Source organism: Clinocottus analis, unplaced genomic scaffold (genome assembly GCF_023055335.1).
Source record: "Clinocottus analis isolate CAN_PGR_092001 unplaced genomic scaffold, fCliAna1.0.p SCAF_19, whole genome shotgun sequence".
NCBI classification, from domain to species: domain Eukaryota; kingdom Metazoa; phylum Chordata; class Actinopteri; order Perciformes; family Cottidae; genus Clinocottus; species Clinocottus analis.
The window spans coordinates 5078615-5095667 of record NW_027175920.1 but is presented as its reverse complement, the minus strand read 5'-3'; the positions used below and the strand labels follow the sequence as shown (position 1 = coordinate 5095667).

At 44.3% G+C, this 17053-nt stretch overlaps 1 protein-coding gene across 8 annotated transcripts in view; it reads right to left on the bottom strand.

Moving 5' to 3' along the window:
* LOC137789242 (zinc finger MIZ domain-containing protein 1-like) overlaps window positions 1-16086 on the bottom strand; it is a 104244-nt gene extending 88158 nt beyond the window's left edge. For all 8 annotated transcript variants that reach the window (XM_068582592.1, XM_068582594.1, XM_068582593.1 and 5 more), the window contains exon 1: window positions 15906-16086. The gene's annotated coding sequence lies outside the window, so the exon portion shown is untranslated. The remainder of the gene's footprint in view (window positions 1-15905) is intronic.
* Between the last annotated feature and the right edge of the window lie 967 nt (window positions 16087-17053).

Sequence of the window (17053 nt, the reverse complement as noted above, 5' to 3'; positions counted from 1 at the left end):
TCAACAAAATAAAAGTACATGTGGCCTACTAGTGAACCGACTCACGAACATAGTGAAGTCAGTGTTTATGCTAGCAGCTAGAGTAATACATATTTCCCTCAGGAGATGGTGTTGACAAAAAAAGAGGCATAAGGAAAGACAATATTGTACTTACAATTCATCAGATGGACAAAGACATGGCTCCAAATAGCCTTGAGTACCATTTTATAGAGGCTGTTGCTCTGTGTCAGTGTAAACAGGCGACTATGAGCGAGCTAGGATTTTTATTTTATTTTTCAATTAACTGGTAAATAAATATAAAGGGGCATACAAAGAAAGCATTTAGTACAAGTATCTCAGAGCAAATGTACTTAATACAGTCCATCACCGGGATGAAGTGGAGTTTTAAATGCAGAACTAATAGCCATTTGTATTGGAGTATTCTAACAGGACCTTGATTCTTCTTTCATCATCGTCCAAATCTCATTGCAACACCCTACAAATTATTAATCCGCAGCATTAACCATGCTGACAGTGTCACACTCGGAGAGGGTACAGCCTGTAGAAGCTGTCTTTCATCTGAGGCAAGGAACAACAAAGAGCATGAGCTTTTCATGTTAACACAGGAAACATATATTTAATGAGACAACCACTGCATTCTCCGCAGTCATGCTAAGTGAGTCTGACCCCACACCGCAGCTCGACCGTGCTGCCAAACAACAGTCGCGGCAGTCTAGACGAGGCCGAGAGGCAACCCAGGCCTCCCGAAAGCTCTTGTAATGCACGAGGAATTTGGTGCGGTTTCCTCGGAGCAGAGGAGGAAACGCATGAGTAAGAGTAAAGAGGGAGCGAGATCCCTGCAGAGGTCAGAGCGTGTCCTCGGAGGTGTCAGGGGGAGTAAATGGGCATGACTGCAGAACACGGGGGTTATACCCGCTCTCATCCCTCCGCCTTCCTTTTCTTCTTCGCAGGGGTGCCTTCACTGACTCGTCCCCAAGCGCCTCGGAGCGAGAATCAGCATGGCTTTCTTTGCATGCCACGCAAATTGGAACAGGAAACGATTGTCAGCTTCAGGCGAAATCACCACCTTATTAGAAAACAAACGGCAATGTGACGCGAAGGGGGATTTTTCTTTTTGGGGAAGGATGGAAGGAGCTGCATGTCGACAGATCCGGCTTGTTTGATGACTGCGGAGGCTGCTGCTGGTCGTCTGCGCGGCTGGCTGAAGGCTGACACCAGTATCAAGGGCCATGAATATTCAGTGACCAAGTAAATAAGGCAGATAGGACTTGACATGTTTAACACCCACCTTTGCCACGTTACCTCTACAAAGCCAACAAGGTGAAGCAGCGGAACAAATATGTTGGTTGTTTGTAGGCGGCAACAATCCCTAGCTGATGGATTGGGTGTTTTTTGAAAGAACAGAATGAGCTTCAGTGGGCGAGCTACATCAAAATAAGCCGGACTCGGGGAAAAAAAACATCTGATTTCTTCCGTCGGATTTGAGTTGCTAAACTGCTGGGGTTTTTTTTTTTTAGGCAGGTATTAAAATAAAAATATGTAGCATTATGCCTTGCAATATGCTGACATTTACATTCTTAGAAAAAAGAAGAAAAAAAAACATGTTCCCCTCAACTACAATCCCTGCTGGTATCAAAATGTTTGCTCTCTAAATATTTACCAACCCACAGTCACATCTAAAGCCTAACACAGGCACTTTGAGACTTCCTTTTTGTGTCCCAAAGGAAATGCAGTGAAAGCACTACAGACTATCTTGCAAGTGAGTAAACTCTCAGAGCACACAACGCATTCCTCCAACACCTCAAACAGCTCAGAGAAAAGAAACATATCTGCCACCAACAAACTGCGCTGCTTAAAAATCAGAGTCTGAGAGACGAGCGGGGATTCATTTGGTTTTGCAGTTTTTTCAACAAGAAAAAAAAGGAGTCAGTAGAAAACATATTTCTGCGTGTCTGAATATTGACACTGATATTTATCGCCAGGCTTTTCCACTGGACCTGGCTGGCGATTGGGGGCGGTGCTAAAGATGCACGCCGCTGGAAAGATATCTCTAAAGTTTAAAATAGGGGGATAGCGGGGTCATTTATCACTTTGGAGGGTCATTTCAGACCCTACGACCCTCCATTTCTCACAGACTTACTGAACACTAAGTCAAATAATATGATTCCTAAACAGATCCAGGTGTGTGTAAACGATTTATCAAGTTGTTGACAGCCAACCCCCAATTTGAAAGACTTTTCAGAGCCACCTTTTCGCCAAAAGATTAGATCATCACTCAGTAGAGTACATTGTTAGTTCAAGTAGAGCACTGAAGTTCAGTGCATCACTCTCAATAGAGCTGCAATTAATAATTAGTCATTATGAATGTTTTCTTGATTTATGGATTCATGGTTTGTTTGTTTTATAGAATAAAAAAAACGGGACGTCTTTCACAATTTCTCGAGACCAGGGTGAAGTTTTCAAAGATATCCATCAAGTGAAACTAAGAAAAGCACCACACACACAAGTTAACTTACGAAACATAGTATATGGTATCATTGTGATATTAATATTCATTTAATTGGCTTGTTAGCAGCTGGTACATGATCCCATACTTAGAGACACACGTGCTAACCCATATATTCACAACAATCTGAGCTGTCAATGGTTTGTGAACACAAAGGGGTCACGCGGAGAGCACTACCCAGCTGTGTGTCTGCAGCCCGAGCAAGAACACAGATTCCGAATGAACCGAGTTGTATACCACTCAACACCACACAAAGCCCCCTCCACTCCCCACCTCACACACACACACACACACACACACTAACCTCCACTTACCACCAGCCCCACCCACTGCTCAGTGCACCCTGCCTCCTGATAAGCTGGTTTGCCAGGCTTGCCAGCGCCGCTGATGGCTCCGTTTGCACAACCGCTCCATTGTTGCAGCGCAAAGCGGACAACTGCACTTTGGACCTTTCAGTGGGGAAAGCCTTCTAGTTTGTTTCCCTTAAGGGCATCCACTGTGGTTTATCTGCAAGCTGCCAACCACACACACTTTTAACACTGCATTAAGGATATCTAAGGGTTGAAAACATAAACAGTAGCCCCTGCGTATCCGGTGCCACTGCTGTTAAGCATTGTACAGTCGGTTTTGCCTGGCAGCTGATTTTTCAGGAGCTTAAAAAGACTCATAAAAGGCAGCTGAATTATCTGGGTTGCTGGAACCTGATCCACCGCCGGCTGACCTTCTGCGCAAAGCAATATTAAACGTAATAGTTGGGCTGAGTTAAGTGATTGCAATTTATGAGTCCATTTACCTAGATTCAATATTGGATGACACATGATTACCTCGGTGAAGTAAGGCTTACATACACGAAAATAAGCCGGCTACGCACAAATACGGAGCTTTATCGAACTTAATAATCAGCTCAGGGTCTGATTGTTGCACATGAGGCTGGCTCAGCGGTAGTAGTAGAAGAAGAAGAAGAAAAAGAAGAAGAAGAAGAAGAAAAAAAGAAGAAATAATACTCACACTTATATGACTTTTTTGGGGGAGGGGGCTCAAACTCCATTAAGCTCAAATTGATGTGTATTGAATAGATGTTGCCTCTGTATCTGGTCAACTGGCCAAGTGGATTAAGTGTATCAAATCCATTTTCCTGAGTGCATTGAGTGTCAAAATGAAACATTTTCAATTTAGCCCCTTAAGGTCCAAGATTTCGTCAGCCTGCTGTAAAACAAGCTGCTTACCGTGCAAAAACAGGCCGCAACACATCTCTAAATGTGGCCCGGGCTTTAAATTAGCCCGACACAATCCCCATATTTGCTTCACTGTGCAGCCAGAAAAGGAGCGACATGACTTTCAGGCATTCAGCTCAGACTATAAAGAAACAATGTAGCCTACTTTGCACACTCCTCACTGCTCTCTTTTCAGCCACATCCTCTTGGATTTTATGACTCTGGTTAAAATGCAACCATTAAATATTCATGTGTGAGGGCTTTCACCCGTGAAGCAGCCCCCCCCCCCCCCCCCTCCCACCACCACCTCTCATCCCTCTCTATACCTCACCCCTCTCCGAGCTTTAGAGGAAAGTGTGAAACTTTTTTTTGGATTTTAACTGACAGCAGTTAAATATTTTAAAAAAGAATTGGCGGTTTAGCACAGGGAAGATTTCTCGACACCGACATCCTACTCCGTTGATACGAGCAGCGGCTTCTTGGCTTTCATCTTCATTGTTCTTAAGATTCCAGACATAGAGTGATACTCTTGTAAATTAACATGACAATACAAACTGTGGAGATTAAAAAAAAACAAATACCCAGTAGCTGAACAATGACACGATGAAAATTGATGGTTGACAATCACGCCAAAGAGAATAGAGTTGTTTTCTTTTAAGTTATCATAACCTATTTATTGCTCATTAATTTTTGACTTGTTGTCTTGACTGCTTATTATGCAAAACATGTCGCATTAGCAGCAAAAGTAATGACAGAAATAATTCATATTTTCCCTCTTAGTACTCCTGGAACACTGAAATCCATTATATAAAGCAAGTTAGAGCGTCTATAAAAGATTAAGGAGGAAATTATGTCTTCAGGTATAGGCAGTAGCATAAATAAGGCTGAAATGTGATTTTGCTGCAGTGAACATTAGGGAAATTTTGGAGGCTTTATTTGCGTTGATGTGATCCGCATACAAATCGAGGGATGCAACACTCGGGGCTTCTCCAAACAAGCTATTTTGTAGACAAATGAAGCAACTGCTCAGACATGAACCCAGTCTGTGTGCCCGAGGTGGCAGAACACATGTATGACGCGTCAAGTGATTTAACCGACGCAAATGTACGAGCGGGAGAAGGAAATGAGGCCCGGCAATGGTGCTGTTGCGTCTGAGCGACGCGAAAGGTTTGTTGTGAACGAATCTTTTTAGTAACTAACCGTTGGGGTATTTATTAGTGAACAATATCTGCCGCCACAAGCAGGTGTAGCCGATCTCCCTCCGAGTTTGGACAGCGAGTGTTCGAGAAGCGCGCGGAAGCTCGGCTCACTCTTTCATCAGTCGTCAGAAGTTCATCCCGTTCCAGCATTGAGCAGCTGATTGAGATGAATCAGGGCTTTCTTTCTTTCTCACTGCTATCGGCTTGAAAGAAGCCAAAAACAGAGTCAAATCTTCCAGCGCTGCCCGTCGCCGTCTTTGATCCCAAACAAATAAGAAAACAAAAAAAGTGGAGGATGGCTTGTGAAACACGGAGGCTTTTCAGAGGCATTCTTCCGCTCTTGGAAGGCTGCCCGGCCTTTTGAAAGTTTTTTTTTTCTTCTTTTTTTTTTTTTTTTCCTCGCTTCAAAGCAAACGTCGGTGACATTACCCAATCTCCTCCCAATTAAAATGATTGAAAACATCCAGGAAACACTGTACGGCTAATATCATCACAACTAGCTTGTCAAAAACAAACAAATACAGCGCTCACGGTGACAACAACAACAACAAAAAAAGGAGCCCTTTTGAGTTCATAACCGGCATTTAATCCGCTGTAATGATTTACAGTATGACAAGACAGGCAAAATGTACTGTGACAGATAGAATGGGGCCCAACATAAATATAATTACAGCTCACATGATCTTCTCCACCTCCCTCCTCCAAAAGGAAGTGTCTGCCGGTGCCACACAAAGAGGACGCATGACACGCAGCCTCGAGTGATTCGCTTTTTCAATTTGCTCCTGAAAACCAGCTGATGCCGTAAAAAATAAATAAATAAGAGAAAACAATAACAAAGCCACAAAGCATCAGGGATGCATCTGAGCTCGGGTTAACGCGGTCTTGGTATGTATAGCGGGTATGTTTTCTGAATGGAAGTTGCCCCCCGTGGACAACCCTGGCACCAAAACCAAAAAGATGTGCCTTTTGACCTCGAACATCCAAGGCCAGGAGAAACCACAGAGTGTTTCTCAGAAACAGATGCAGCTAATGACCAGAACATTATAAGGATGGGTGCTTTCAAATAGGGCTGATACGATTATCATCAGAAAATCTATCTGCAACTGTCGTACTCGCATGTTGCTTTTTGCCAAAATAAACAAACACTGGTTCCGGCTTCTCAAACGGCAACATGTGCTGATCTTCTGCGATAGGGAATTACGTATAATTTGGTTTTGGACTGCTGGTCCGAAAAAACAAGACATTTAGAAATGTTTTAACTCAACGATTGATTGCTAAATCAAGAAAATAATTGACGGATTTATCGATAAAGAAAAGTGGTTGCAGCCCTACTTTTTGTTCAAACAAACGTCAGTGAAGTCGGAATATGTCGGCCTTTTTTCCTGAAGGAAGTTTTATTGGAAATACTTGAAACAAGTTGATTTGTATGAGAAAAGGGCTGAAATGATGTAATTATGGAGGACTTCAGAGGTAGGAAAATGATATCTGCCCACATGCTGTTGAAGAAAATAGAATAGTCGAAATAATAGAAAGTAGAATCATAAGGATAGACATAAAAACAACGCAACGGGTCAATACGACTTGTACAAAGTCGACTTGTACAAAGTCGTGTCGCAGCCAGATTTTTTTGCCCATAAATTTTTTTTAAAACAGTCGTAAACTCTGAGAAGTGGCAACACATAGGAGTAATTCTCCAAAAGAAACCCACTGTGCTCAACCCCACCAGCCAGCTCAGATTAGGTTTCACATTCCTACCGAACAAACACACACACAAAAAGAGAGAGGAGACAGAGAGGTGGAACGAGACACAGACACTTTTGTTGAGACATTTCTGACCTCAGACTATTTCATCTCGTGGACGATGTTTACACTATAAGTCAAGTACAAGGAGATCTTCTCTCTTATTCTTCGCCCCAAAACGTGGATGATCAAACCTTCCATCCCCTCTCACACACACACAACTCCATCTCCCTTTATGCTAATGTCACACACACACACACACACACAAACACACACTAGTGAAACCAGTGGTGCCCCATGTACGTCCATGGTGACGCAAAGGATGCTGAGCCCTTAGGTAAGAGAGAGAGAGAGAGAGAGAGCTCTCTTTCTCTCTCTAACATGCCCTCCTCTCAAAAAGAGATGGGCAAAAATAGCATCCGCCGTCAACATTTTCGTAAGCCGTGGGACCCGTTGGGCCACACGTGTTTGCCAAGAAGGAGCAGGGGTGCAATATAAGCGTGTGTAAAAATAATCCGGTCAGTTACAGCTTCTCTCGGTTTGATACTGAGAAAGGGAGAATGCCCAAAGAGCTTACACAATCCGCACCTATAAATAGGAGTGTGAAGTGTGCCTGCATACGTGTCTCGCTGTGTGTTTACATGCGGACAACCGTTCCCCATTTCATTAGGACTCATCAGCGGCAGTATTGTTACGCTATCTGCAATTCTTATTAGTGTACAAAAAGGTCTCGGGTCTCTGTTCATTGCACTAAAAGCCGCCGCTGAGGACGAGGACGTCCCGCCGGCCACCGGACGAGGGAACATAAGGAAACAGACAGGACGTGTTTACAGAAGAGTTATTTAAAGTCAGCACTGGGACGGCGTTGCACGTGGCTACGAGCCATACTTGTACACGCTGTGCCGACACACAAACGCACGTTTCATGTCCTGAGAACCTGGGCCAGGCAGAGGCACACTCCGCAGCGTACCTCGCTGTTAACCCTTTGAGCCCTCGCCATGTCGGGGATTATATACGGATGATACGGTTCAGAATGAATTTGGCTCATCAGAAATACTCTTGTTTGACATGGCAACTGTATTATGTATGTTTTCAGACACTTTGAGGAAGAAAAAAAACAACATGGTAGACATTTTGATGTGATGGGCTATGACTTAGTGCTGTTTAGCATCGATAGTGTAAATGGGGTGGGGGGATAAAAATAAGCTATAATTAGCTTTGGAGTTTGCATGTTTTATGCATATGTTTTGGCACTACAGTTCCCCTCCTGCCTTGAGTGATGTAAACAGGAAGTAGTATGTTTCCATGGAGCTGGCAAGTTACCCGTGGGCTATGGGCTTGGGCTATTTTATGCCTACGTTTGTTGACATTGTGGAAAGACTGCGAGCAGTTCGTGGTCACACAGTAGACCACAATCACCTGCATGACATGAAAGAAAAGGTCGAATGAGGCAAGATCAAGGTGCGTGGTTTAATTTATTCATCCACAAAAAAAAAACACAGACGCTGAAGTGCTCTCATCCCAATCCAATGCTTACAAATAAGGACAAATATTACGTTTTTGACCCAAAATGCATCAGTCGGATGCTCCAGGGTTAATGCATTCCACCCCGCCCACCGCTGACTCCAGTCATGGTCTTCTTTCACTGCCCACAGCTGTCAGGTTAGTGTATCAGCTCCGGTCTGTGATGCATGGCTTGCACCTGGGTAACCGACCGCACACAAACACCGTGTTGGATTGAAGGAGCGGTGTAAGCTGACACACGGGCTGTGGGTGTGGCGTGACTGCCGTCTGCGCTTCATCATGGGTTCGACTGTTTTCTTTTGAGCAGGGTGCAAAAAGTAGGAAATATGAACCCCGGTAAACAAATGCGGTCACGATGAACTCTGGGAACTTGCACAGGATATTTTCCTCTCTACTTCAGGACAATTTACAGGCAAAACTATACGGAACAAATAACCGGTTGATGTCTTTGTCCTGCAATTCTCACACACAATTCTACTTCTGCTGCTGCTCAGAAGAGAGCTTGTGTCCCCACACTTCTGTTTATGTTGGTCAGAGAAGGGACCAGAACTGGAAAAACTTAACGAAAGCAAGTGAAGCAGATCTATGAGGTTTAAACGAAGGGACACTTTTCTCTGCCGCAGCTCTACCGAGGCACAGTTTTTCCATGAAGAGGCCTGAAACCAATTTTCTCAATCAAGGTCTTCCTCTCAGCACCAAGTTTGAACTACTTTCTATTTGAAGAAAGTATTTCCAGGCACCCATCCTGATCTGTTGAAGTCTAATAATTGAAACATGGCAGAAATAAATAATTAATCATTAATTCCCAGAGCCAAAGAGGTCTTCAAATAGCTTGTTTTTTTTAATTTATAAACCCCAAGATATTTAATGTTCAGTGGGAACAAAACCGAGGAAAGCACCAAATCATTACATTTATGTGGCTGAAAGAGACTCCGACTACAGTTGCTAGGTTGTTTTCATACGCCGTGTCAATCAAATAGGGCTGCAACTACTGATTGTTTTCATTGTCCATTAATCCCTAAATTATTTAATCTAGTCATTAATTAGCCATTTTATGAAATGCCAGACATTTCCATTCTGAACTCAAAGATATTCAGTCAACTGTAATAGAGGAGTATAAAAACCAGAAGAGACTCATCTAAGAAGCAGCAGTCAGAGAATTTAGATTTATCCCGATGAGGTACATGTACAACTTTTTGGGTGTTGGTAAATCGTAACTAATGATGTTTTCAAGTGCTGTAAATTAAATTCACTTCAAAACTGTCACAGAGGAGCGTCGTCATTTAGAATAGAGGCCTGTGCGATCAATAACCAGCGGGGCCCCTCTTCACTTTGGGTCGTGTCATGGGTTTTTTGGGGGGGTTTTTTTGTCACGATGAAGGCAGCGATAGGATAGCAAAACAGGTGAAATGTAAAACAGTACTTAAATGGGACCCTCTCGCGTGTCGACATTAAGCCGACGGCAGAATGAGACACTGTGCGACACGGCGGGGATTTTATCTACTTGTGTTTTACATCTTGATCGCAAAGTTGAAATCATTTGACATTTTTTGGTTTGGGGTGGAGTGGAGGGGGTGGAGGAGGGATCCGGGGGTGGGTTGCTGGGGAAAGAGATTACCCTCAGACTGTTTCTTTGAGAGCGAGAGAATAAGGGTGGGGGTTGGGGGGGATGTTCCCTGTGTATTAGTAAATCCCAGTTAATTTTCCCTGTCAGAGAACAATGAGATATGGACCCCCGCAGGCTCTGTTGAATGTAATTCCAGCACTTGCTCAGAATCACCTTCATTACTCATCAGAGGTGTGGATCTCTCTCTTTCTCCTAAAAAAAAAGAAAAAAAGCCAACCTCCAGAGCACGCTTGAGATTTTGTGATGCTGCAACAGAGTCCCTCCCCCCTCCTTTTTCTTTTTCTTGAATAGTGAGATTACACCTCTTGAGACGTTTTCACATTTGCAGAGCAGCTGCTAGTTTCTCAGTCTGAAATTTGAAGAGGGAAACATGTCTGCCATGCAACACTTTCCCATGCTGCAAGACTTGACAACCCTTCAAGGTCCCCGGGTTGGATCCTTGTTTAATTTATAGGAGCTGAGACTTTGGAGAAGCCGGATGTTATTCATGATTCAGAGCCTTTCATTTACACTTAACACTGCGGTGCTGCGCTGTGACATCATCTGCGTATGTTTTTCACAGCATGTCACATTCAACATGCATGAGTCTGCGACTGCTGGGGGCCTCAAAAGCTCCAATTATATCCATCGCGGGTTAAGATTCACAGATTGTATCAAGTTCTTTATGGCGCTCTCTAACTCGCCTGTTTAACTACCAAACCCTGCTGATGGCAACAAAGCGTCGGTGTGTTTAATTGCATTTCCATCTCTTATTGAACGTCCAGCATCATCCAGATCGTCGGGAAACCGGACAGCCAGTGCGAGCACAAAAAACTTCAACCGCAAAGAAACGGATGGTTTGTTTTCTTTATCAATAAATTAGCTGCGTCTACAGTCGGAAACATTTCACATTGTTTTCGAGCCTTCATTTATGTCTTTAATTATACTTGTTTTGTCAACAACTAGCGATCCCATGACATTCAATTCACCGTGAAATAAAACAAGAAAAGCAGCAAATCCTCATTTTTTTTAGAGACAGGAAATACAGACTGTGTGAATTGACCAATTAATTCATTATTAACCACATTGTTTAATGTCATCCATATCGTCCAGAACTCTGCAAGGCACAAACAACAAATACTGTTGAAGCGGCAACAATGAGGTAATCGATCAACTGGGTGAAATGTGCAGGCAAGCGATGATCAAAAACATAGTTTTAGGTCTTTTTTAAGAAATATTTGTTTGTTCAAACGCCTTAAACGTGAAGATATGGTGCTTTTCTTTGTCACATACGACAGCAAACTGAATTTATTTGGGGTTTGAACTGTTGGTCAGACATTTGCACACTTCGCCTGAGGATGTGAGAAATCACAACGGGCGTTTTTGACAGTTTATAGACAAACCATCACAAAGAGGAGAAACCTGCACTCAATTGAAATATTAAATGAAGAGGGAATTTTCCTGGTGAACTAAGCAGGCGTGGGATCAAGCCAGAAATACAGTTTTTAGACCCATTAATCACGAGTTGTGTGTTTTCTGTTCCGGCGAACTTCCCCTCCAGCATGGCTGCAGCTGTAAGAGGAGGCAGGCCTATTGTTCGGACTAACAAGGGGCGCAGAGGTCACTTGCATTTTCACAAGAGCTTTGCCAGAGGGGTTGAGGAAGTAGCCGGCACACAAGTCTGTTTGGTATGGATCTACACTAAAGCTTGTTCTATAAAGTCACATCACTCCCAGTCTATTATAAAAGGGGATAGATTAGATTAAGTGAGATTATGCAGAGAGGGGCTCCCTAAAAAGAGCAAAAATAACACACTCAGTACTTAGCAGGCGAGTCAACAGTGGGATTAAGCCAGAAGGACACGTTCAAATCCAGTGCTAATATGCACAATGGTCATCCATCCACAGGCTCAACTTTTAAGTGGTTACAAATGCTATCGCTTCAAATTTCCCGACACATTTCCAGAGCCGCGACCGCAACAAAATCCAGACTTTTATTGCCATATTTTGGACATGAAGTTGAATTTGATCTACAATCTGACAAATCTCAAAACCTCAAATGAGGGTTGTATTTTTTCTCTTCCTCAAACTGTCACTCCTCCTGTTAAGTCCTCACTCTCGCTCTCTCTCTCTCTCTCTCTCTCTCTCTGTGCGTGCAGTTTGCACAATAACAACTCCTATCACCAATGCAACCGAAAATATGCACAAAGTGGTTGCACACTCTAACATGATTAAATGATGTGTGGCCTGGCGTCACTCCCAGCACCTCTCCCATCCCTTGCCTCGCTCGCTATCTCCCTCCTGCACGAACACACACACACGCACACACACACGCACAGATTCCCTTTCCCTGAGCTGTGTTTTGAAAATAGAAGCTTCATATTAACAGTCAACAGTCAAGCTGACAGGTACAGTCTGGCCATTCTTTCCATCATAAAACCCCTCGGTGGATATCTTGCACCGTACACATGTTACTGCAGCGCCGTGTCGCCGAGGCGGAGCGTCGCAAATCATCACAAGCGCACACATGAGGAATTCAGAACAACACGTGGGAAGTTGTCCCAAGAATTTCTTATGTTGTTGTATTCTGAACGGCGGACGAAAAATTGAGATCCCTTATGGGAATAAATGAAATTAAGTCAGACATGACAGGTGAAATAACAGTCGTTTTAGCGGTTTTATACTTTAAGCACTTCAACTACTCACGTAAGCAAAATGTGGATGCTGTAGCATGCTCAAAGTGAAGTAAAGCAGTTGTTTGTTGTTAAATCAGGGGTTCAAAACTCGGGTTCAGGACCCCTCCAAGGGTCGGCTGGATAAATACTGAGGGGTCACGACATGAATGTGAAATATTGGAGAGTCACGCTCAAATGCAACAATCTGAAGACGGAGGAGGAAATCACTCTTTGGTGAAACTCATGGCCAACATATGACGACGGGCTGCAAATACATGATGCATCTTTTTAAAAAGGGTCACAAGCCGGTGAACCAAAGAGTTGAACTCCAGAGTTTCATGGACCGACTGTGAAATCACCAAAAGCATGCACACAGCTGATATTACCCGCTTACAGTGAAATTGTGCCTTCACAAGTGAGCGATAGTGCAGGACTTTTTGGTTCAATCCTTAACAAAGCATCATTTTTTTTTCCATTAGGTTTTGGATCGTAAAGCATCTAGCTTTAAAACAAATGACTAAACCTACAGAATTTAAAGAGAAGTAAAAAAAACAAAAAAAAACTGTGCTGGAGCAAATGGGATTAGTTAGTTTTCAGCATCCAAAACAGTCTCACTGCCAAAGATATCACAGTATCAAAATAACACATAACGCTGTTGTGATTGCTCACAAGTAACATATATTTGCAGGATTGTAAAACCCAAAGTGCTGTTTGACAGCTAACTAAACCTGATGATTAAGCTACTACAACTGCCCACTGACACACTTTCTGTACGTCGAGCGCCACGCTTGCCCTGCTCATTGAAAATAGCCTCACCCGCTCGGTGATTCATCCCAAGAGTTCATTCTCTGGAGCAAAGACAACACAAAAAGGACCTTGAGCGAAACCTACACAAACCTCCCACAGCCTCTGACCACGGAGGACGAGTCGCTTTTACTCGCTCGCCTTTTTTCCCCCGTCGGAGTGCTTAAGAGCGAGCGCTTTTCGTACGCAGGGATCTGTTCGCCGCAAGTGGAATTCCCAAGAAGAATCAATAACATTATGACATTATAAGGCATCTAACAGCCCTGTTTACCAGCTGCTGAGGCACACATTGTCGGTCAAAAAGAAAAAAAAAAGAGGCTGCTAACCATCGGGAGAGGCGCTTCAATGCAGAAACTGGAGGGAAATATTTCACAAAGCAGTATTTTATCCCATCAATACTTGTGTGATATGGTGTAAAACGACACTGCGCTGTGTTTTAAGAAGAAAAAAAAAAGCCACACTGGATGCAACATCCTGATAATATTTCAGAAGGTGAGCTCGCTGAGACACACCGGCTCTCTCACAAGCTGACCGGCATACTGCTGCAGGTAATGAGGCCTCTTGTGTGTCCTCTCTGAACGGAGAGTTGAATAATTTCCCATGTGGCACGGCCATTTCCAGCTTCCGCCTTCACTCTCACCTCGGCGGGCGGGTGTAAAGGCGAGAGCAAAAAACTCCCGCCCTGCACTGAAAACGTGTTGCCATTGTCAATCCACAGTGCCACACACAAAAAAGACCTCAGGCTGGCTGGAGTCCAGACACACACAAAAAAAGAAAAAAGTGTTTCAAACTAGATCCGTGCGATTTGATTGAAAAACTAAAAAGCGATGCTTTGTTTGCTATTTTTAGGTTGTGTTCTGTGTCAGAGGCAGCTCGGCATCAGCTACCGTTGTATTCTGCCTCTCCGTGTGCCGCCGCTTCTCATTGGTCAGGAGGGAAAACTCGGTTAATAAATGGTCAACTTCTGCAACCCAGACACACGTGCTGGGTTGCAGATCTCTGTTTCAATGTGTCTTTTGTTTGACGGCCGGTGTTTCAACATCCTCAACTTGAATAGAAGAAGGTCAGCCTGGTGGGGTCTGCCCCATGGTTATTCAGGAGCCCCAACCTGGGGGCCCCCCACAGAGGTGGGTTGACTGGGGGAGGGAGGAGACGGGACAGAAAACCTCTTCCTCTGTCTGACAGCACTAATATATGACAGAGGCCATTGGAAGCTTGGAAGTTTCAGCACACACATGGCAGGGCTCCGATCTGCGCTGAAGCACACGTGCCACCAAGTGCTTGTAAACCAATTGAGAGGTGGCCCATGAAGGGATTTGGGGACAGCGCTATCAAAGGACCAGGTGCATGCAGACGACAGCTTCCAAGTCTTTCGAGGAGTTTGAAGCGGAGAGGAAGCCTGTCAGTTCATTAAACCCAACAAGAGCACTGACCTAAAATGTGTAAACAAGCTGCACAAAAACTGGTGCCGCCACAGAAGTTGTACATGACCACCCCTCCCTCCCCGGCAGCTGGGTCCAAACAGTCTCCAGCGCGGGACGAATTTGGATGCTGCTGCAGCCCAAAAAAAGCAGACAAGAGGTGAATGAACTTTTCGGCAACATAACACAAACAGGAAGAACTCCTCTCCAAAACAAGACGAGAAACATCTGCACGTGCGTCTCAATTGCTTGATGATGATGATGCTTTTCACAAGCAGAAACACAAATACAGTGCATGTGCATGAACACACTCTTTCATTCACGATGGCTGGGAGGCAGATCATGGGAGCACAGTGTAGCATACTTTGTTTCCACTTGGCCATGCTTTTCTTTTTTTTTTTTTAGCTTTCAGGACAGATGTACAGTAAGTGAAAAGGAGCCCAGGTCCACTTGAGAGCCCCCCCATCCTCCTCCTCCTCCTCCTCCTCCTCCTCTTTACCTTCAATCCCAACCGGGTCCATATTCACACAGCAGGAATTTGGAGAGTCAACTTGTTAAACCCCTTGCGAAGCTCCGGGGCAGCAAGATAACTCCAGGCTGACATTAATACACCGATATTTAAGAGCACACACGTGCTTCGCTGTTCACAAACTTCCCAAATGAACGTTTAACGTGACATTCACACGAAGCGACCCCGCGCAGCTGCAGTGACCGCTGTCTCGTCCACAGACGTTCCGCAGCACCGATAAACCCACATTACACAAACCATGTGCTTCGTGGTCATCGGAAGCCGAAAGGTACCACACACACAGATACAAAAACCAGGACCTTGAAAGCCTGCGCGCGCGCGCGCAGACACACGGCATGCTTCATTCTGCAAGCACAACGCACACACGGCTGCTACAATGTCGCCTCCGAGCCCCGAACGCTTTGGAGATCAACGCGGCATCTGTTACTAACGAAATGCTCAACCTGCTTAACAGCCCGCCGGTTCAGTCCCGACGGCACGGAGCAGCCGGGTAGTAAACACAAAGCTGCGGTGTATTATTACGGGGCTCCGACGTGCTCCTCGGTGCCAGTTCAAGTGGTCACTCTATTGTTGAGAAACAATCTGAGCCAAAGTGGAAACAAAACCTCCCCGAGACAAACACGCCTCGCCAAGCGCGACACCGGAGGAGGGGGGGGGAACTAGCGACGTTAAGTTTGCAGTTACTCACCGGGTTATTAAGCGGAGAAAGTCCTCGTTAATTTTCGGCTCTTGTTTTTAAAATATCTTCCCCCCCTCACGGCCACTGAGAATGGGCTCAACGTCAGTGGGCGAGTAACTGAATAGACTCGGAGAGAGCGCAGTAAGTTGAAGTGTCAAATTACATTGGCTATTCTATTACCAAAGGGACCCATGCTCGGTGGCTGCTGACAAAATGTGTCGCGGATTCTTTTCCTACGCGGAGATGAGGCCGCGCGGAGGGAGCCGGGAGCGGAGCCGGAGTGTCGCGCGGCTCAGCAGCCATCTGGTACACTGGATGTGCTGGAGCGACCCGCTCAGTGTGCGGTACCTTGCGGGTCTATCGAATTGTGTGGACAGTGTTAGGTTGTTGTTGTTGTTTTTTTGTGAAGGGGGGGGGGGGGGGGGGATGAGAGCACACAGCACTGACAAGTAGTTTCACACAATGAAATGGAAAATGGCCATGCTCTTTTTTTTGCATCTCTTTATTGATTAATTTAACAACACGTAACGGTTATTTATTGCAATTTAAAGTTAATTATTTCTCATAATGGCTTTTAACATAGAATATCATATTGATATGAACACACCACTATACCTTCTAATACTACCTACCTATAATCAGTAATAATATAATATTAGATACAAAATAATAATAAAAATGCTACAAAAATGTAATAACCTATACAGTAAAATCGTAATATTAACAAATGCAAATATATAAATATAACAAAATAATGAAATGCTTATATTGATACAGTGTGAAAACAATAATAATGTTCATAACAATAATAATAAGTATTATTATAATTATGATAATCATCACTATCGTGGATCTTTACAATGAACACCGTGATTACAACGTTTATACAATCTGTCAATTGATCTGACTACACTTATTATACAAAACAAACATCAGCCATGATACACATATCTGCCTATTAAACATAAACAAACACGCGCACACCGAGGCATGCACACGCGCGCGCTGCCGTCCCACGATCCTCCTCCTCCTCGCTCACCGACGCCACCCTCCGTGTTTTGCAGGTCGCCGCTCTCTGATGGAAAGCTCTGAATAACAAAGACATGTTTGAGAGCAGCAGCGGCATCAGCAGCAGCAGCAGCAGCAGCAGCAGTCTG